At 34.3% G+C, this 15,715-nt stretch overlaps 1 protein-coding gene across 1 annotated transcript in view; it reads left to right on the forward strand.

Moving 5' to 3' along the window:
- The first annotated feature begins 3,930 nt into the window (after nucleotides 1–3,930).
- The window catches only part of LOC113511534 (probable multidrug resistance-associated protein lethal(2)03659), a 63,771-nt gene continuing 51,986 nt past the window's right edge, over nucleotides 3,931–15,715 (forward strand). Inside the window, exon 1 of the mRNA XM_052893038.1 lies at nucleotides 3,931–4,210. The gene's annotated coding sequence lies outside the window, so the exon portion shown is untranslated. The remainder of the gene's footprint in view (nucleotides 4,211–15,715) is intronic.

The following is a 15,715-nucleotide window of genomic DNA, read 5'->3' on the forward strand; positions in this document are numbered from 1 at the left end:
TCAGGAACTCTAAAATATGAACTTTTTTTTTATAATTGAATATTCTGATAACAGAAAAAGTTGTCAAAAGTAAAAGAATGTATATTATTGAAATTATAAAAATTAAGATGGCGCCTTTCATAAATATTAGTGCATACCGAATGGCAAATATATTAACGTAGCTAGCTGGCAAACAGACAGCAATGAAGTTCTAACGTACAAAATAAAATGGTACGCGATAGTTTTTCCGTTTGGTATGTACTCAAATTTATTTTTCATTAGCTATTCTCTGAATTTAAACTTTAGTAGGTCTGAGGGTATCTTTATAAATAACAATTTACCAAAGATAACAAACCCTATATTTCACAAACAAATTGAAAAGAGCCTAAAAATCTATTATATATTTACTTTTATTGACACAATATGGAAAATACTAGTATTAATGTTAAGGCTGGTGCCACAATTAATTCTTCTTCTTTTAAAAAAGAAATGGCTTCCACCATAGAAGCAACGGTGATTTTCTGCCAATGTCAAGGTTAGAGAAGACTCCGTGTAATTTATATTATGATATTTTTCAGTAATGTAGATGAATCATTCAGTTGAGTTCTCTGAAAAGGAGGACAACACAAGATATGTTATATACATGCAAAGGAAAAATAAATTTAAAATGTGTGCATGAGTGCATTATAGCAAGGACAATATGCGGAAGGAATGAAAAAACGAGAAGTGTAAACAGAGATATATTTTAAATTTTTATATTATTAGTATGTATACATTATGTTTTCAGTTTTAATGTATTAATAAGATTTTGTGATTTGTCAAAACTTTTTGTCATTGTAGTACAAGTCCTGTTTGTCCTATATTATAATCATGGAATGCTTCTATCATTATTTTGTTACATCATTTTTTTATAATTCAAAACTTTTATAATCCTTTGTTATTTAATATCAAAAGTAGTTAAGACATTAAGTATTGAATACTCGATTGTCCATCGCCTTTTGCATGTCATAAATTACAATTCGGAGCACATTGCTCTGTTTGACATGTCTGTTGAATGACTGTTAATGCGAGTTCTTTAGGCTATAGCTAATTTATATCAGCTAGTGTTTTTTTTTTTATTTCTATATGGTACATAGATTTAGGATAGGACCTGCGGGCCTGTAGTCCTAGATACTATATGAAATATAATTTGCTTTTTTTTTTTAATTATTAGTACAAGTACGCTTAGAGCATTTTAGATAACTATAAAACGAATATATTTGGTACGCAATAATATAGTTTTAAATGAGATTTCATTACAAGGCTAAGGACTCTTCCCAATGCCGCCGTTTATGCAAAGTGTAGCATAATTTATAGGAATGACTGACATATAAACCTTTTCTTGTTTTATCTCGTCGTTACCGATTCTTATTTTGTTAGCTTATTATGTTTGCTTTGCGAGTACACTTTCATTGTAATATATTTTTCATTTTAAATTAATATACTTAAAATAGTTTATTTTTCAAGTGTAACATTTCTGTAAATAAATTGAATATATGCTTAATACAATTAACAAGTTTTTTTTTTCTCCCCTTATGTTATTTTATAGGTGATAAAGAGCAATAAATAAACTGCTATAGACATGGTGGTTAAAATATAAATAAATGTACTCTGTAGATGGTACTTAATATTTGGACTTCAAATTGTACCTAGAAGTGTATTACTCTATATCTGATTTTATCGACGTCACGTAGCTATACAAATTTTTAACTGACTTTGGTAATGGAAATTCTACTAACCCATTAATCTCTTTACCAGAAAATATCCTAATAGCTCTCCCTCCGTGCGGTCCTTCCTAACTACCTTCGTAGTAAATTTTTGCTTGGTGTGTTTTGTTACGATGGATCAACAGATCGATAAATTATCAAATGCCCTCACTGATATCTCGCCATCGTATACTGATAGTACAGCCTATAAAAACACTGCTACAAATCAACCTTTTGATCTTTCGACATTGTAATAGCATAGTATTTTATTATCTGTGGTCCCGGTATAAAATGGACTAGTCCATTACCATGAGTGTGGTAAAAGGCGACTAAGGGGACGTACCGGTTGAGATATAGGCAGCAGCGTTTATCATAAAATATCGTCAAACCTTAAGTGCTGTTGCCAACTTACATGCCAAGTGTGGCAACTACTACTATGTTCAGCAGTGAACATAATTAAAAACTGACGAAGATGATGATGAAAATAATATAGGAGGTAATGAAATGACTGGAAAAACAATCACAGGTGTCTTAATAAAAATCGTTGAAATGATTATAGAAATTAGCGGAAACGAACAATGTGATACTAAATAACGTAGTGATTACTTGCTCTGCAAATATAAATAATTTAGAATAAAAGTAGTTCTGGATGAAATACACTATAAATTTCGCTTATACGAGTCCTTTCAATAATGATTTTGCTGCAATATAAATAAAGTTTATTTTAGAAACAATAACAAAAATAAAGAAAATCGCGTCTCATAAATGAGTGATAAGATTGTAATTTGCATAGACTTCATATGATGATGAATCCTGACCGTTTGCGGTCACGGTGACCGCTTTGACTTCACTAACTTAAATACAACGTCCTTATTAATTTGTGATTTCGTTCGATAAATTCGAATTTCGCGCCTATTGTGAATGAACGATAGAAAATTTATTTTCAGAATTCGATCCCCCTAGCGCTGCAGTTTCGTTTGGAGGTTTTTGGCTGACGTCAAAAACCTTGAGCAAAATTTTAATGTTGCAAGTGTAGAAATATTTACTTACAATTGGGTAAGTTTAATTTAAAAAGATTTAAATGCTTACTCTGGATTTGAGCATCTTGAATTACACTAAGGAAAAATGTAATAACCCGTAGCACAATAGCTATTTTAATTAAAATTTCATATTTTGACATTTTGAACAGAAGAAGACTTTGAACAAAAGTCGTTTTGCTTGGGCACCTCTGTCCCATTCGTGTTTCTACCTGAAGTAGTTGTGTTTGCATGGCTGCGTTTCGATTTTTGCCTACTACTTGATGCCTACGCTAACGGTATATGCTGGCGGGGCACCAGTGAAGGGTGATAGGTTGAATGCAGGTTCGTTAGCTCATTGTGACGAATTTTACTAGAATTAATTACGATAAAGTCCAGGGAACCGCGTGGAGGTCGACCTAATAGGGTGTATTGCTAGTAATGGGGAAATTAGAACCCCATTAGTAATAATCCCTTTCCCCTCGCTTTATTTCGGTCTGAATGGTGGGATATGGCAATGAATTTACAGGGTATAGAGGAATAACACCTGAGTTCTCAGGAATGGCAACGCATGGGGGGTTGTTAACGCATGTTTGTTTGCTATTCTATGTTGCATAAAAAAAATAAATTTTAATAACAAGCTACGTTCAGTTCTTGTTTTTTTCCATTGTCAATCAAGTGACTATCCGGGATATTGAGATTCTCTTAAGTAATAAACATCATTATTACTCAAGAGAATCTCAATAAAAATTTATGCTCTTGTATTTTATAGTCGCGCGCATGCGTGAGTTTGTGTAGGGTTGTGTGTGTGTGTGTGTGTGTATATGTGTGTTTGTGTGTGTGAAAAGGGAATGTGGTTTTCGGGGAGTTCGAAAAATTTGGTCAGGGACGCTTGCTAGAATAAGAAAAGTCCAATTGTGCCCATGTTAAATTCCAATAAAATAATCCGAAAAATAGAATAAGGAATCAATGTTCATATTGTATCTTCATATATGAGCTCTGTTCAAACTCCTTTTAAAATTTCAATATCAGTAAATACTAATAATAAGATGAAGTCGGTGAACTTTTACCCAAGGTTTATGGAATTTTAAGATTAAGTTGGCAACACTACAGAAATGTCTTTCTATCGTTCATTCGTACGTTGCAACTCGATAAGTCATTTCCAGCCGGAAATATTTGATTTTATTTGACATTTTGATGACATTTCATATTTCACATTCACATTTCACATGACATATTTTTAAAATACCTCCAGCGGTGAGACCGTGACACTTGGGGGATACTATTTTTAGTATTCATTACTTAAATCGCTTTCATCTTTTAGAATATTTGTATTAAAATTCAGTTTAGTGGTTAAATAAACTGGGAGATATGGTTTTTTAAAAACTACTAAGTTGTGTGTGCGTGTTTTGTAAAAGTGATTTTTAATAAACCCATTGAAAAGTTGAGGAGGAAGATTATTATTTTTTGGTAAGAAAAAATTTTTTTAAATATATTTTTATTTTTAATAAAATATATTTTTCTGCTTCTAGAAGCGAAAAATCTAGACAAGTACGTAAAACATTTTTTTTAACTGTTCCTTTTGTGTAAATTGTGAAACTTCCTTGTAGGTAGTTATTTATTTTTATACGTTGAAATGTGAAACTTAAAAAAAATCTCTTTGTAGTCGTGTCGTGATTATGAATGAGTCACGAATATGTGAATTCAAACAAGAATGATCTTATAAGTTTATGTATACTTATTTAGTTTCCTAGTAAATTTTTTAGAGACAAAGGAGAAAGCTGAGCCAAAAGCTTTCGACCTTCTATATATTAGCATAGGTATGTATGCTCGTAATAACTAGGTACATATAATTTATAACTCTAAACAAAGAAAACGACAAAGAAATGTTTTTTTTTTTTTTTTAATAAATATTCATTATATATATTTTATTCATAGTTTTAAAAAAATATTAGGTAGGTGCCAAATTAAGTAGTTGTACTTCTTTCATAAGTAAATCTTATTATTTTTTATAAATGATGCAATAAAGTGTAAATAAATATGTAATCTTATATTTTTCATTATTAAAATAAGAAACAAATTATAAACATCAATAATTACTAGTTAACAAACATTCTTAAAAAAAAGAAACTTGGCAGGTTATTTGTTTAATTTTGTCACTCCTCTTTAAACTAATAATAATAAACTATAATTTATGTGTTTTGTGAACATATTTCATGAAAATAAGAGTAAAAAAAAATGTTGACATGCAAATTTAACCTTCCATCTTAAAAAGGAAATTTGGAAAGATTATGCCAGTTACATCCCTTCATTTTAAGCTCAAATAATTAATGGATTTTGAATGGAACCTTGACAAATGAGGAAAAAAGAAAAATATAATTGCATAATATTTATTGTGAACTATGTGACAGATGATTAATAAATTTAGCAGAAATTGTAAATCTTCTATTGATTTATTTTTATTAGGGCAACTAGCAAAAAACCAAGCAAATCCCAAAAAAAAAAAAATTGTTTTGAATGTGACTTAACTTTATCATTTATTTTTTAATTTTTAATATTACTTATAACTAGTAGTGTAATAAAACTTATTAATTGTCTATGGTATAGATGTTTGAAATTATTTATTTCATACTGGTCCTTAAAATGAAAAAAACATTATATATTTAATTTTAATGAAGTACATACATACATACATATCTGTCACGCCTGTTTCCCATTAGGGAAAGTTTAATGAAGTATTATTATTATATTTGAAATTAATGTACAATAGTTTTATTTAGGAAATTTTTTTCTATATTAATGCTCCAACTACATAATCTGAGTTCCCCAAATACATAAAGAAGTGCTCTAATATTTTTTTTAAGGATATGTAAAAGAGATTACCTTCAGCTTATTTTAATAATTTTTTTTTAGAATATTACTTTCTTTTTATAAAACATAGTATACAATGATGTTAAATTGTATTTAAGAGTGCACAGGTTTTTCTAAAACCATATAGCATTTAAATTGAACAAATTCATAAATATAATATTTTTTTAAGGTCCCACAGCTGGGCATAGCTCTTTTAACAGGAGGAGAGTGTTAGTTTCCTGTTACCATAAATGCTAATCTCCTATTTATTTATTTGTTTGTAGAAGGAAAACCAAGACTAATTAAATAAAAAAAAAAAAAAATAACTACAAGTGAAGCCATTTATAGGTTTTCACTAATAGATGCAATATATACAATTTAACAGTGCTTGCTTCAGATAAATAACTCAATGAGTATGGGATTATATATCTCAGGCACCCACACACATGAGGTGAACATTCATACTTTTTTTTTTATTTTATGGATGATAATGGAATAGTAACCCCATCTGTGCTATCAGTATACACAGGCGGGGCACCAGTGAAGGATGATAGGTGAGAATGAAGCAGGTCAGTTAGCCCATCGTGACGAATTCAACAAGAATTGTTCACGATGGTTTCCAGGGGGACCCACGTGGAGGTCGACCTAATAAGGCATATTGCTAGCAATGGGGCTGTCAAACTCTATTGCTAACAATCCTTTTCCCCCCGAACTTGCATACTATATGCAATATAGTGAACAATGTAATATAAAATATATAGAATAAATAAAATATATATATATATATATATATATATATATATATATATTAAGAATAAATTAAGTTTTTTTTGTATGCAATGAATGGCAGATAAGCTGTTGGCTCACCTAATGGAAAGTGGTAACCGTCACCTATAGATGTGAGGTGTGCCATGTATATAACAGAGTATACTGTTTCACCCATGATACCTCCCCATGCGTTGCGATTCCTGAGGATTTAGGTGTTATTCCTCTGTACCCTGTAAACTCACGCTATATCCCACCCTTTAAATCGAAACACAGCCATGCAAAAACAACTGCTTCATGGTAGAAACACAAATGGGATAGAGGTGCCCTAGCAAATGACTTTTGTACAAAGTCTCCCTCTGGTAAAGTTATTGTTTTTTGTTAATTATCTGCAATTATTGCATAATGTTATTCAGTGCGAAATGATGATACTGTTCCGGTGACTAATATGTTTATCTCACTCTCGGTAATAATGGTGAACATTATTATATCTCGGCTCTTCTATGAATTATAACCACTTTAATACTTTTTATAATGTTTGTTATACGTACATATACGCCTAGAGCCGGCCTTAGGTTACCTGGCGCCCCTGGGCAATATCTTCACTGTGCCCTCTCTGAGTTTGAACGCGAGCACTTAAAAATTCCGTGTTATTTATTTCAAAGTCGAATTTGATGTAATTCTCTCATGCATCTCTCTCAATTCGGCGCATCTTTTGTAACCCCCAAAGAGATCTATTGAGATCGTATTGAAATCTTAACATTTCTTTCATTATATATCCTACCTTAAAGCCAGCTGTAAATAAGAATCAAAATATATCGATCTTTTTCCTCCTTCGCTTCAGGAGTCCTGTCGCCCGTATCAGATGACGTGAATGAGATACTTGGTTAACTTAGTGCAGTAACCAAAATCCGAAAAAAGAATCTTATAATAAAAGTACTAAAGGTCGATATTTTGACGTTTTTAAACAGCTTTTATTATGTGATTTTAACATCAAGTTCGTGTTTTGTTCAGCGTCGAAATTTCGGAAATAGTATCATGATAAGCCCTCTAACTTCGTCTTAATTTGTATCCTATCTTTATTATTAAACTCTAAGATACGGACAATATATTTTTTAATGGGTGATGATGAAATGGTAACCCCATCTGTGCTATCGCTATGCGCTAGCAGGCTACCAGTAAGAGATAATAGGTGAAGATGAAACAGGTCAGTTAGCCCATAGTGATGCATTCATAAAGAATTAACCAAGATGGTTTCTAGGGTGAACTGCGTGGAGGTCGACCACCATTTGCCATTAATACTAACATCGGGGGGGAAAGGGATTGTTAGTAATTAATCCCACAATATATAACATCGAGAAACTATCATGATTGATTCTAATGAATCATCATGATGGGTACTGGCCTGTTTTCATCCTATATCATATATAAGCGCAACCGTACCATTTTCATCCAAAAAAAAAAAAAAAATACTAACATCGAGAAATTTGTCATAAATGTAACTATACATATATAAAAATGAGTGAATGGCTCAAAATAGGCCATCCCCTCCTTTCCCGTAGGTGTCGTAAGATGCGACTACGAAGGATCGGCTATAGTGTCGCTGTTATAACATCACAGAATGAAGTCAGAATAGTCAGCCCATTGTGACGAATTCACCAGAAATCAACCATGACGATTTCCAGGGGGACCGCGTGGAGATCGACCTGTCAGATAGACTAATAATCCCGTCTCACGTGGGGGTGGTAATGCGAACTAGCAGTTCCATTACTAGCAAACCCTGTCAGGTCGACCTACACACGATACTCCCTGGAAACCATCGTGCTGAATTCCAGGTGCATTCATCACGATGGGCCACTAACCTGCCTTTTCAGGGGGAAAGGGATTATTAGTAATGGAGACTGAGAATCCCATTGCTAGCAATATACCCAACCAGGTCGACCTTCACGCGGTTTCCCCTGGAAACTATCATGGCTAATTCCTGATGAATTCATCATGATGGGCTAACTGGCCTGTTTTCATTCTCATCTATCACCCTTCACTGGTGCTCCGCCAGTGTATCCTGTTAGTGCAGGCGGAGTTACCATACCATTTTGATCCAACAAAAAAAACTGCCTTTTCACTCTCACCTATCATCCCTCACTGTGGTCTCGTCAGCGAATACCGTTAGTGTTACCATTCCATCGTCATCCATTAAAAAAATCCCTCTCACGTGTACCACACAGTGCACTAGTTACTTGACGTAACAAACCCGCTAATCTTTACGTCAATAGATGTCTAAAAACGGACGTCGGTAAAACGTTTGAAAGTTAAAATTAAGACTGCCAATATTAGTTTTTTATTCCAACAAGTTTTTTTTTTTATACAACTTAGAATGGCAAACAAACTGACGGTCCACCTGATGGAAAGTGGTAACCGTCGCCTATAGACATGAGCAGTACCAAAGACATAACAGAGTATATTGTTTCGCCCATGATACCTATGTGTTGCCATTCCTGAGGACTCAGGTGTTACTTCTCTGTACCCAGTAAATTCACGCCATATGCCACCCTTCAAACCGAAACACAGCCATGCAAACACAACTGCTTCACGGTTGAAACACGAGTGGGACAGAGGTACACAAGCAATCGACTTTTGTACAAAGTCTCCCTCTGGTAAATATTACAATGCATTTGTAACCAAGCTCCCACATTAAAACAATTATGAACTGTGTCAAGTGCATATTAGAGTAGCTGAGGACGTTCGCATTCTTACCTTTTTATTGGATAAACCTGTATTTGTATGTACTTTCATACAGCTCGCTTCACATCGCATACACATACATACATTTAATTGTTTTACACAGTAATATTTTATATTTCCCAAAGAGTGTTGACGTCAGACAGGCAGCCGGTCGTAAAACTATAAGCCAAATCTTTTTGTAATATGGATAAAACCATATTACGCCGACCACAAATAATAATTGGGATAAGAGTGGGAAGATGATATAGTAATATTTTATGTATTTATTTATGTATATATTTATTTATTTAATATATTATGTGTCTGTTTATATTACATGATATTATCAAGTTTTTTAATGATATTATCAAGTTAAATGTTGACATAATTAACTAATTCAATGTAACAATTAATATGTATTTAGAATAATTATTTGGACATACGTAATTGATAAATTTTTACTTAACATGTGCTAAGACAAAATTTGCATGCCTTTAGATAAGGCGAGATGTGTAGCTCAGTTACTATTTAAGACCTTTGTACCACATTTCGAGCAAATAAATTATTCTTATTTCTTATATCCAAAAATGCACTGCCTACATATTTTTCGGTTTGCCCAATGGTTGTCTGGTAGAGAACACCGTCCGGTGTTAAGTCAGTTATAAGAATACATATTTATTTATTTAACTCTTTATTGCACCATCATCTTCCTACCCTTTTCCCAATTATTATTTGGGGTCGGCGTAATATGTTTTTATCCATATTACTAAAAGATTTGGCTTATAATTTTACGACCGGCCGCCTGCCTGACGTCAACTCTTTATTGCACCAAAAACATAAAAATAAACAATGACATATAAACAATTCAACTGAAATACAGTAGCATGGAGTACAGATTAAAATATACATATAAAGGTACAAAAGGCGGTCTTATCGCTAGGGCAATCTCTTACAGACAACCTTTGCTTAAAGGAGAACATATAGAAGTGCTTTTTTATGCATTTTAATGGAGTGGTAACCCCACATGCGCTATCGCTATACACGTGCGAAGCATCAGTGAGGAATGATAGGTGAAGACGAAAACAGGCCAGTTAGCCCATCGTGGTGATTTTTACAAGAATTAACCATGATGGTTTCCAGGGGGAACAACGTGGGTGTCGACCTGATAGGGGTATATTGCTAGCAATAGGGCTGTTAGACTCCATTACTTACAATCCCTTTCCCCCCTATAGAAGTGGATAGGTGACGCAAGAGTGAATTAAAAATACATAGCGTATTGAGGAAAATTTTGATATCTATTTGTTTTAAGTATCGGGGCCGCTGAGATTATCTTTTTGTACTACTTCACTGAGTGGGCTTTAACTGCTTTACCGACTGACCAAATAAGATGTTACCTTATAATAATGTTTGTATTTGTGATAAAAAAAACAGCCCAAACAAGTATCTTGTCCTTCGTAAGAACAAATGTTCAAATATTAATGCGTATCTATACTTACTGATGAGTGATGGGATAAGGGTTTTACAAAAAAGACGTAAAGAGATTTCTCCAGGGTATTGCAGGTGTGTGTTTTTTTTTTGATGGGTGAAAATAGTACGGTAACTCCGCCTGCGCTAACGGGATACGCTGGCGGAGCACCAGTAAAGAGTGATCGATGAGAATGAAAACAGGCCAGTTAGCCCATCATAATGAATTCATCAGGAATTAACCATGATAGTTTCCAGGGAGAACCGCGAGGAGGTCGACCTGGTTGGTTATATTGCTAGCAATGGGATTCTCAGTCTCCATCTAACAATCCCTTTCCCCCCTATTGCAGGTGTTATACCCTGCAGAAACATACATAGTTACATTCCTATTGAGTAACAGAGGTTACATATTAATTTAGAAACTTCTATTATATATACGAAAGCCGTGCAAAGCCGGACCGGATTGCTAGTCTATAAAAGTGAAAGTGAAATGAAATGAGATTTATTCCTGAAAAACATATCTGTAGTTCCTAATATTAATATTACATTTTTATAAGAGCACAGTAGTTGTGGTTTTAGAACTGGGCTCCTAAATAGGTTAATATAATAAAGTGAGTTTTGTTTGTTTGTTACTTCTTGACGAATTAACTGTGAAATTTGCTATACATATAATTCATTTATTTATATGCTTTGGTTTATATGCATTTACTTATAGTATAGATATTAGGTTATAACAAAAATGTACACAAGCGAACTTATCCCTTAAAGGGATGTCTTCCATGTAGAATATTTGGTATGTAGAAGGACATAGACCTATGTAATTTAACCTCGAGTTATAAGGATATAGGTAAAATATATTTCACCCATATCCTTCTAACCCAGGTAGCGGAATAGTCCCATTGCTAGCAATATACCCTCTCAGGTCGACCTCCACGCGGTTCCCCCTGGAAACCATCATGATTAATACCTGTCGAATTTATCATGGTGGGCCAATTGATCTGCATTCATTCTCACTTATCATCTTCGACTTGTGCCTGTGTATATCCTCAGGCCTATTTTATTTTGTGTATATCGTTAGCTATTGAACTATTTTGTCTCTTTTATAATGTTCAAATTTGAAAAAAAAAGTGACAAAACATGTAATAGTTAAAATTGATTTTTAAAAGTTACTTTTTTATAAATAAGAATGAATATTTGAATCATTTTCACCCATTAAATCGAAAAAAAAAAAGTCAAAACCGTGTAAATCGAAAAGCTTGCAGAAAATGCATAATTTTGCTATTTAACAGTTGTGATTTTTTTCAATATTTTTAGGTGTACACAGAAATAAAAATAAAAATTTTCATTTGTTCTAATAGTTCTTATTGTAGCCGTTCATGTTATTCATGCAAAAAACTTTCATAAGCGATCCAAAATTTCGATTTTAGTTTCAAACCTTTTAACTTCTTTCGACATTATTTTATATTTTTTTTTATGTTAATTTATAAAAACTATTTTGTCTCTTTCTTTGAAAAATTTTTTACTTTAATTTTATAAATAAGACACAATGAATATATGAGTAATTAACAATTTGAGTACCGTGTAAATCGGGGGATAGGTGTAATTAACAATTTGATCCTCCTGTCCTGTGTGCTTTGTTTTAGTAAATTATATACATTGTAGTACAATGTGTACAACTTGTTCATTTGTCCTGTTTATGTCCGCGTACATGAATAATGCACGTGGCAACAGAGCAACAATACAATGTGTTGTCAATTTATTACATTTCCAGGATGTCTTATAAGTGTTTATAACTTTACTAAAGAGAAACTTTGTATAAAAGCCGTCTGCTTCATCTCTGTCCCATTCGTGTTTCAACTGTGAAGCAGTTGTGTTTGCATGGCTGTGTTTCGGTTTGAAGGGTGAGATATGGCGATGAAACTACAGAGTACAAAAAAGAAAAAAAATTAGCTTACCGAAGTTTAGAATTGTAGCAATTATCTATTAATTTTCAAAAGCAAACAATTTATAATATGTCTTATTGATTATTTTAAAAGTTCTCTGCTAGGGCACTAAAACGTTCATCGTAAAATAATATTTTTATCAACCGACTTCAGAAAGAAGGAGCTTCTCAATTCCGTTCTATTTTTTTATGTTTATTACCTCCTAACTCCGTCAGTAGGGGGGGAGGGAAAGGGATTGTTAGTAACGGAGACTGAGAATCCTATTGGTCCTATCCTATACCCAACCAGGTCGACCTCCTCGCGGTTCCCCTGGAAACTATCATGATGAATTCATCATGATGGGCTACTGGCCTGTTTTCATTCTCATCTATCACCCTTTACTGGTGCTCCGCCAGCGTATCCCGTTAACGCAGGCGGGTTACCATTCCATTTTCACCCATCAAAAAAAAGTAGGGGCGGGGGAATTTTTAGTACCATGGATTACTAAAAATCCCTAGTCTTTCTAAACTACTAGTCCTATTGTCTGTTGACAATATACCCTCCTCGAAGTCCCCCCTGGCAACCATCATGCTGAATACCAGGTGTACTCATCACGATGGACTAACTGACCTGCCTTTTCATTCTCATCTATCATTCCTCACTGGTGCCCCGCCAGCGTATTTTTTTTTGTGGAATACAATTAACAAACAAACAAAAAACAAACGTTAAGCAATCTGATGCAATGTTTTCATTGATTGCTTTGCTTTTTCAGATGTAAATCAAACACAAATGGTACATTTGCGCAAAATATTTTCAGTTTCTCTTAACTACATTTACAATATCATATTTGTATTTCAGCCTGTTTATTCTTATGCCAAGATTTTAATGAGTATGTACATTGCAAATGTAAATTGTTCCCATTGATTTTAATTGACATCTGTTTTCTTAATTGACAACGTACGAGTGTGTATGGAATGTTTGTGTATTGTTAATTGAATGACCAGCACGGGTCAACGTCATCGAGTAACATCAGCATTTTTTATCGCGCAAATAGTCCAATCCCGCAACGAAATCCTATTGTTTGCTGTCTCGGATCGTTGGACTGTTTACTTAAGTACTTTACACTTTGCTCACCCGGAATTCCGTCATGGTTGAAATCTTTGGAATTAAACTGAAATTGTAATAAAAACGTAAATACAAAGAAAAGTAATTTTTAAGTCATGCACGGTTTGTAATCCAAACGGTGTTCCCCGTCATGTTAGGAGGACGTAGCTACACGTTGGTGCAATGACGTCCAATTGACTCGTCACCGGTTAGCAACGTTTGGATATGAGAACATGAGTTAACTTTTTGTTGAATGCAATTTAGAATGGTAAACAAGCTGACAGGTCACCTGCTGGAAAGTGGTAACTGTCGCCTATAGACATGAGCAGTACCATGGACATAACAGAGTATAGTGTTTTGCCCATGATACTCGCCATGCGTTCTCATTCCTGAGAATTCAGAACAGAAGGTTTAGCAACGGCGACTCTTACTGTTTCTATTCATGCGCTCTAATGTGACGAACGAACCCGAGTTTGTTTTTGAAAACTTGGTCACACTGAGTACAGTACAGTTGACTACATTCATTGTATGCATATGTGTACAATCGCTCAATTTGGGCCTGACGAGTGAAACGTTTAAGAAATACCATTGTCTTCAAAATTTTCAAATTTCTTGAGAAGTTTTAAGTTATATATTTTACTTTAAAGATTATGGGGTTCTTCAAAAAGAGCGCAATAAGGTTTTGGTGATGTAGGCTCCAGCTGCTACTGTTACCGTTTATTACCAGATGGGCTGTATGTCGTGGTTTACAAGAATCCTTTTGGAGTATCTAATATTCAGAAGGAAGGGGAAGGATTGTTAATAGTTTTTTACCACTTTATCGCCGTCATTGCTAGTAATATACGTTAACAGGTCGACCTCCACGTGGTACCCCTGGAAACTATCATGGTTAATTCCCGGAGAATTCGTCACAATGGCCAACAGTTTTGACTTCACCCTTACCTATCATCTCTTACTGGTACCCCGCTAACGTATACTGACAGCGCAGGCAAGCTTACCATTCTATCATCCATAAATTATTGTTAGTGATTGTCAGTAATGAGACTAAGAATCCCATTGATACTCAACCAGGTCAACCTCTTCGCGGTTCCCCTGGAAACTATCATGGTTAATTCATGACGAATTCCTCATGATGGGTTAACTGACCTGTTTTCATTCTCATCGATCACCCTTCACTGGTGCTCCGCCAGCGTATGCCGTTACCGCTGGTGGAGTTACCATTTCATTTTCACCCATCAAAAAAAATGTTCGTCTTAAACTCTTTCATCTCTCTCCCTCTTCAATCCCTTCTCCCCTTCTCGCTCATTCCCTCTCCCTCCCTCTCTCTTTCCCACTGGCATAACCGCGGGAAAGTGCTACATATGACACAATTAAAACAGATTGCTACATGCGTATTCATTATACGATAAGTGAGACGGTATGTGGGCAACAGCAATACCTACACTATGGTATTATCTCTGTAACAAACTCGTGCGCAAATGTCATTGCCATTTAACCTTTTAATCGTTTTATAGGCCTTTGTATGGCCTTACACATATATATGTAGCTTGCACGTCTATTACCTGCTTAATCATACTCAGTTTTTTTTCTTTAATGGGTGATAATGGAACGGTAATCCCGCCTGCGCTATCCGGTATAAGCTGGCGGGGCACCAGTGAGAGATGATAGGTGACGATGAAAGCAGCTCAGTTAGCCCACCATGATGAATGCCACAAGAATTAACCATGATGGTTTCCAGGGGGAACCGCGTGGAGGTCGACCTGATAGGGTGTATTGCTAGCAATGGTGCTATTAGACCTCATTACTAACAATCCCTTTCCCCCCAATCATACTCAGTTTTATTACAAGAATAATTTAAAAAACACTTTATCTAAACAGTTTTTAGCAAATGTCTATAAGAGATTAAACATTGTTTAGTTGAGATTAAAATGTTTGAATTGTCAGTTAGCAACAGTTTGTATGGGAAAAAAGTAAATGAGGGGTTTTACGTTTTTCCGGATAACTTTTCCATTTTTTATTTTTATAAAAACCTACTTCCGACATTAAGACTTAAGTAGCGTGAAAAAGCCGAAAAAAGTGAGCCGCCATAGTGCGGTCAACCGTTGAGCGTAAATCATTCTCTTTTCGGTTGATCGTATTCATGGAGCAT

The sequence above is a fragment of the Galleria mellonella genome, unplaced genomic scaffold (assembly GCF_026898425.1).
Source record: "Galleria mellonella isolate WM207_F2 unplaced genomic scaffold, CSIRO_AGI_GalMel_v1 utg172, whole genome shotgun sequence".
Classification (NCBI taxonomy): Eukaryota; Metazoa; Arthropoda; class Insecta; order Lepidoptera; family Pyralidae; genus Galleria; species Galleria mellonella.